Here is an 8,027-nt window from a genome sequence, read left to right on the forward strand (position 1 = left end):
TCCCCTGGGAGTGTGAAAGGCCTGTAAACCACGCCATGCGGGATGAGAGCTCCCTGGCTCTGGCCCTGCCTCAGACGGCTTTGGGCGCTCTCCTCTCCCTCTGTGAGGCTGCTGCAGTTAGGCAAGTGTTTGGAGGGCTGTCCCCCTCCGTATCCCCACTGAAAGACATGTAGACACCTTGCCAGTCCTGGCTCTTACCTCCAGCCTGGCTGGGCTTAGGGTCCCCCCCTGCCCAGGAAGAAAGGCTCATAGTAAAAAACCTCTCCTAAACTAATTTATGAAGTTAAGACAATTTGAATAAAAATCTCAGTGATTTATTATTTGTTTTGGAACATGTCCAACTAACGTAAACTGTAGGAAAGGGGAAGGAGTTGTTTTGGGACTCAAAGCATGTCAAAGGTTTGCAGCAGCAGCTGAGGAGAGTGATGCCGATCAGGACAAGTGTGGCTGAGGGCCTAAATCAAATTGGAACTCATCAATCAATACATATTGTTTTACACTGCTGATTCTCTAGCTGTTTGACCCTGGGCAACTTACTTAACCTCTTTAAACCTCTGTTCTCTAATATGTAGAATGTGGATTACCGTAATTACTATAATATTGCTACAAGCGAGAAATGGTAGTGCCTGTAAAGCATTTAGTATATTGTCTGGCACATGGGGAGTACTCCATAAGTGGTAGCAATGATTATTTTTGAGGCGGATGGTTGGTTTTGCTGGGCTGTGCTGGGAAGGATGACTGAGCCAGGGGACTGAGGGCTCCTCTGGTCCAGGGCTCCAGGTACGATAGAAAGAAATAGGACCACAAAGGGAGAGAGAGCCTGGAGCCATCAAGAGAGATGGAGATGATTCTTTTGATATTTCCAAGCACACTAGGAGTCATCCACATGGCCTTCGATTTGCTTACATCAAGATCAGGCTTGTCCATGTATTGGCTGCTGTTCACTGGCCAATAGCTCTGCCCTGGCCCCAGGAGTCCACTCTGCCTTCTCATTGATGAAAGTTCTGAAACTCAAACCACCTGTCATGTTGTTTTTCTTTGTAGAAGCACCATTTTAAAGTTGCATGAGTGGACAGATAGTTTTCCTTTGGCCGGGCACTAGTTAGAATACAGTTCTGGAAGAATCTATTTCTTGTCTACAGGCTCGCCTTTAACATCTCTGGACCAAGCAATTGTATCAACAGAGGCCCACATGCCATCATCTTAAATCAGATACAGTCATCCTCACTGTTCCCAGATTCCGTATTTGCACACTTGTCTACTTGCTAAAATGTATTTGTAACTCCCAAATCAATGCTCGTGGCATTTTCACAATCATTCGTGCATTCCCAGCTGAGGTCGCACAAGGCAACCCTCTCCTTTCTTGTTTCAGCTTTCATACTGTCAACAAATTTCCTTTATGCGGTATATTTAGTGACGTGTTTTTTGTATTTTTGTGCTTTTTCTTGGGGATTTCACTGTTTAAAATGACCTCCAAGCAGAGTGCTGAAGTTCAAGAAGGCTGGGATGTGCCTTACAGAGAAAATACCCACTTCGTTCAGGCATGAGTTATAGTGCTGTTGGCCGTGAGTTCAAGGTTACTGAATCAACAATATCTAGTGTTAAATAAGGAGTCTTCAAACAGAAACACACATAAAACATGGTTATGTACTGATCAGTTGACAAAAAGTAGTGACCAGAGACTCACAGGAACCTGACCCTGTGTCCCCCGAGGGCGATGGTTCAGGATTCGCTAATTCACTGTTTGTGGTGACTTTATAGAACATAACTGCTGGGAATAATGGGAACTGACCATGTGTTCTTCCTCCTACCATGACAAATATACCTTCAGAATGACCTGGGGGGCAGGTGCAAACGACCGAGCCTGTGCCGGAGAGCTGCCTCTGGGCTGCAGCTCGCTTCTCCTTCTCCACCTCCAGCTCTACTGGGTGCCTGTGTCTGGATCCCTGGACTGTGGGTCCAGGCTCTGCCCACAACCCTGTAAACAAGCCCCCTTGGCCACTGCCTGGGCTTAAGTGTGTGGATTAAGGAGGAGGCCTGGGGATGCTTTGGAAGCAATCTCAGGGCCAACTGGGCAGGGCATTTTGGGCATTCCAGGCTACCTGGGCCGTGGTCTAGAAGGCTGCGGGGGGGGGGGGGGTCACCTGGCCTCATGGATTTCTTGCCATATCTAAAGAGAGGCCTCGGAAGGTGGAGGCTGAGGACTCCATTGCCTGCTTAGACAGCTTCTAAACTCCAAGCAAGAAGGAAGGTGGCACTTGTCAGTGTAATTTGCCTTCATTTCTATTGATTATTTCTCAGGCAACTGCAGTCTAAGGCAGTGCACAGGGACCTTGTGCCTGAGACATGAGAATCTTCTCTTTCCTGCTTTGTTCTAGTATTTTCTCCTCTAGGTTCACAGTGGCAGGCACAACTTGAAGATGTCTCTTCCAAATATGGGTGTGAATTCTTCTCACACCTCGATGTTCTCGAGTGTCCACAGGGTACTGAGCTGGACAGGAGAGTCTCTTCTTTACTGAATACTTACTTCCTTACTGAATATTTACCCTAATGGGACAGGCCTCCTCTGGTGCTTCATGTGGGTAGCAAACAGTGATTAAATCAGCAGCTCTCCAACAGACAGCCAACTGGGGGCCAGTGTGTTAACTCTGGGGCTGTTTTTGCAAGTAATTAAAAAGTGTTACTGAGATGGATTCTAGGGGGAAATTTTTCTGGAAGGAATATTCACCATCTGGAGAATTTCAAGATCTGAGTCCTTAAGGAGGCGTCCAGCAGCAAGGCCAGAAGTGGCTGCAAAGGAATTATAATTTTCAGCGCCTCGATGCTGGCATCCACATTTTCTTGGTGCTGGTTTCTCATTGCCTTCTTCATCAGAAAGTCAGGAAATCAGACTGTATCAGCTCACTCATGGGATCATGAAATTAGTGGAGGGGTTACTGAATGTAGCTGAGCAGAGGGGGGAGCTAAATGGCCGACGCTTGCTGTGGGACCTGAGGATCAGCAGAGTTCAGCAACCGTGTGTCCGGGGGTGCTCCCATGGGGAAACGGCCTGTCTCATTTTTAAAATCGCGTGTCCTAATTTTGGGATGAGAGAATGTGGGTAGACAATGTGCTTTTGTAGAGAAGCCACATTAAACATTTTATTAAAAGCTTTACTATACACAGTGGAGAATTTTAAAAGCAGAGTTCTGATTTAGGGTAGCATTTGAATATTTTGCATTGCAGCAAGTTCCTTGCCAAAAAGTGAGGTTTGTTAGGTACAAAGAGGAAACACGACTCCAGCATTCAACAGCTGGGGAACTGGGAGCAAGTGCTCAAGCTTGCTGGCCTCAGTTTCCTCACCTATGAAAGGAGCATCCTGTGTGCTCAAAAGGCCGGTTTTATGAGCAGGCTGGGCAGTGTGTGTAACACCCCTGTCACATAAGGCGTCTGCAGGCACTTAGTGAATGCCCACCCCTTGGCTCCCTCTTTGGCAGCTTCTTGAATCTCAGGATATCTCCTGGTTTTAGACCATCTGCAGGGCGTGAGCCCCTCCACCATGCTTTATCACTGGGTCTTCGTACCACCCTGAATTTTGCTTCTTACCGGACTTTGGGGCCCACTGCTGCCCTGACCTTTCTGAGCTGCCTGTGTGCTCTGTGTTAGAGGGAGTAGCTCTCCCCTATTCGTCTTTCCTTCCATCCATCCTATTGAGTAGGTTAATTTGATTGGAGAATTTGGAAAAGACAAACTGGGCAGGCTCAGCTCAGATTCTTTTTATTCTTTTGGGAGGGAGCTGCCCGACAGAGCAGCAGTTTCCTTCTGCTCCGCAGCCTGTGTCTTTCCTGGGAAGCACCCCCACCCGACATGCCCCGGGCCTGTCCTGCCTACAGGGCAGCTCCTCACAAAACTCTTTTGCCTGCTGATAGAAGCTGTATCCCCCAACTTGAAGCTTTTTTAGCAATAAAACTGACAGTCCGATATCTGGAGGCACCGTGGCATCTTGATTAAGACGCTGGTCTCCAGAGTTAGAGTAACTCGGCTCCAATTCTAGCTCTGCCACTTACCAGTAAATTTCACAAGCCCCTGAACCCTGCTGGGCCTCAATTTCTCTTTTACAGAAAGGGGCAAATAACACAACCTATTTCATAGGTTTATTGGGAGCATTAGATGAGTTAGTACATGGAAAATGTTTAGAACAATCCTGCCCCCAGTCAGTAGTAAACAGGTGTTAACCAATTGCCACTCCCTGGTCCTAGTTATCAATTTATTTGGGACTTGCTCTGGGAAGAAGGATGGTGGGTCCTGGGCTCCTCAGAGACCCAATCCTAGTTCCTGCTCTTCCACGGGTCCCCTCCATCATCACCACTGCTCTGGAGCCAGAGCCTCTCCTGACCGCCCCACCTGCCTTGGCGACGATTCCCATGGACTTCCTTAAACACACGTGCATTCCTTTGCTAGTTTTTAAATAGGTTATTCTCTCTGCTGGAGAAGGGAGCAAAATAGAAATTGAGTATTTGTATTCTCCTCCGTCATCATCACATCTTTCATCTAGGCTGTGGACCTCTACTCGTTCACATTATTCATTCAAAGAGTTAGTGTGCCTTCTCTGTGTCTTTCTGCAGTCTTCATAAACTTCTGCTTGCTCTGCATTTTAACCTTCAGGAAATCGTTCTTGCAGATAAGAACCCCTGTTTGGTAATTGTCTTCCTTTGGTGGCCCTCCACTGATCTTTAGCAGGCTTCTTTAAAAACTGAGCCCTATGGGAAGACACCTCACCCGCAACAGCATTTACTACCTATTTCCTCCCTCCCTTGGGAAACCTTTATTGGCCGACTGCTGTGTGCCAAGTCTATGCAAAGGTGAGATGCCCACCGGCCAGAAGAACGTGTAGTTCAGGGTTGCTTAGACCCTGCTGTAGGGGCGGGGGAGTCCTAAGGGTCCTGTAGAGACCCCTCAGGGGTCAACAGGGAGATGGTGGGAGTGGTGGTGGTGCCTGAGTGGCTCGAGTTTTACCCTACTCCCCACGTTATTCCAGAACTGCTCTGCTTTTCTTTGTTCTATATATTGGGCTTCTGCATAAGACTCCATCCAAAGAAAGGATTTCACTGTTTAAAAAAAAATGTTTAAAAACCATTGACCTAATTTTTTCCACTGAATTTATTCAGAACGGCTTTTTATAGTGGTTTGACTCTTCTGGCTTGTTTTTGGCCAACAGGATGACAGAGCAATTTGGTCAAAGCATTGGCACCAATCACACACAGAGTCAAACAGAGAGGACCTCTGAAGTTGTCCCGTTAGCTGAAAGGCTCACCTTCTGCGCTTGAGAAAGAGCTTTCATGGTCAAGGCTGGTACTATTTACAGCAACACATCAATAATGTGGGATTTCAAGGGTGAGGTGCCACACATAAACTGACTCCAAAGGCAATCTCAAAAGAGTTCCAAGAATATTTCAGGCAGTGACAACATGATTGAAATAAGTTTATGGCCCCTAAAAATGCTAGAAGCTCTAAAATAAGCTCTCTAAGTCTTTTTGTAGGACTCGTAATATTAAATTGTAACTTTCCAAAGGGCAGGAGACTGGACTTTGCTTTATTAACTTTGTGGGGTATTTGTTAAGGCAAAACTTCAGAGATCTAAGATAATCAGGGATTGACCAATTACTCAATCACAGACATATAAAAATGCACAATGTAACCCATCAGAATATCTGGCTCATTCTGCTTTTATAAAGATATTGAAAGGATCCATATATTTGCATGTACATAGAGCATTTCTAGAAGATGCTCTAGAATGGAGGCTTTGTGGGGCAAGCCTTTTTCCCTCTGTGTTGTTCATTAATGTATCCAGAGATGATGCCTGGCATATGCTGTACGTTCAACAGATAAGTGTTGAATGAATGAATTCAGAAGAAAATTCAAAAGAAACTGGTATGGTGGTTCCCTCGGGAGAGTAGGACTGGAGGCTGACAGAACTACTCCTTTTTAACTTATATCCACATATGGTATTTATGTGGGGAGGGTGGGAAGAATGTCTGCTTCTCTCCTTGTACTTGTACCTTTGCCTACAGAGATGAAGAAACTTCTGGCTTTGTACACTGTCGTCCTTTGCCCTTTTGACCTCCCCCACCCTGGCCAAATGGAAGAGAAATGCACATTCCGGCTGGTTGTTCTTGGAACTTGTATTCTGAGTGGGCAGGATTCCACTTTTTCTGGACCATTTCGCATCCGCATTGCATTATAATCGAGGCCTCACTTCTAGAAGTAGGTGTGCCATATTTATACTGTCAATTTCAGCTTTCTTACCAGTGCCTTACTCATGGGGCTGGATGGCAGTGGCCACTGGGGTTTCTTCCTTAAACCTGGACGTTTTAGAATCAAGCAAGTGATTACTAATCTCGAGGAGATTAATAAAAGTGGTACTTTGTTTTTCGTTTGGCTCTTGTCTTTCTGAAGAAGAGAACTGCAGGGTGGCGTTTGCTGGCATTCAGGAACCCCAGACCCTTCCCAATCCTGTGACACTGTAGGGCTTTTATTACTTCGTTTACCATGTGCATGTGTTATCTTTGAAAAGAGCGTGTGGATCAGAACATAATCACAAAGCCGGGAGTGAGCACGGGGATGGTGGGTTTTGTCCTCCTACACAACAGAATAACTTTTCATAAACTCCGTTGAAGGCAATTTGTATAACAGGAGAGATAATAATAATTGGCTGGCAGAATGATTTGGCATTAAAAGGCTCCATGTTTGAGAAAATTGGTTCATAGAATCATTAAATACTTTGGTTAAAATAAAAATGTAAAGAAGTGGAATTATCACTGACAAACTTTGGTGTCTGAAACAGACACTGACAAATTCAGTGTGGGTGGGGGTGAGGAGTCAGCTGCTATCGAATGTTTGAAAAAGGGTCCTAATACTGCCACACGTATTTCGGAAGAGTTGCTCCACTAGGAAATGAGTAAGGATGAACACCTGTGCTATTCTGAGATCACTTCTGCTTTCTGCCTACATGAAGCAGTATTATATTAACAACAGTAATAGCTAACATCCGCTGAATGCTTACTGTGAGCTAAGCACAGACATTCTTTACATATATTAGCCCAATGGGAAGGAACTATTCCCATCCCATTTTACACACTAGGAAATGAGCACACACATAGGCTCAGGTCGCACACTCCTAGGGGCAGGGTGGATCTGTGGTGTGCTGAAGTCGGCCCATACAGGCTCCAGTGAGACAACTGTGTACATTTCTCCCTAACACAGTGTTCAGTGACAGCATGTTGGCAGCTTGATATGGTCATTGTGGGAGAATTTATATCATAGAATTGACGAATGCTGCTAATCGTGTGGCTTTTTTTGTTTCGTTATTTTTTTCCTTGAGATATGGTTGCTAAACATTTAAGGACACATCACTGGGTAGGATTTAAACCCAGGCAGTTTGATTACAGAGCATTTTGGCAACGATGAATGTTTTTGTGCCAAATTATTGATAAAAGTATTATAAATTTCCTTTCTGTGTGAGCCAGTTTTATTTGGGCATTCTATTCCTTTCAGGCCAAGACACTCTAAGTGATTCCTGGACTTCCTTATAGGCTTGTTAGGAGGACTAAATGAGATGCTGTCTTTGAACCAGTCAGAACAGCTCTTTCCTTAGTAAATGTCAGCCGTGGAAAAATGCACAGCAGAGACCCAGTCCTAATGTCTTTATAGCCATCTTTTTCAAATTGTTTCTCCACCTCCATAGGGACTAATGAGTGGCAAAACTGACCATATTTCTCCATTATCCATCTTCCATAGTCTATATCCTGGGGCAAAATCTGAGTTAGAAAGGTAACCAGGATAATCCAGTGAGGTTGGTCTATGAACTAGTTGTGCCACTTCCAAGCTCCATGAAAAGAAAGCCTGAACAACTGCAAAATTTTGTGTATCTTAGGATGCCCTCTCACTCTGCTCTGTCCTCTACTCTCCACCTGGGATCCAGGAAGTCAGGCTATTGTCATGCCAACTGAGCCTGGATTGTGACCAGCAGAACATCTGCAGGACATGAC

The sequence above is a fragment of the Equus caballus genome, chromosome 2, assembly GCF_041296265.1.
Source record: "Equus caballus isolate H_3958 breed thoroughbred chromosome 2, TB-T2T, whole genome shotgun sequence".
In the NCBI taxonomy this organism is placed as follows: domain Eukaryota; kingdom Metazoa; phylum Chordata; class Mammalia; order Perissodactyla; family Equidae; genus Equus; species Equus caballus.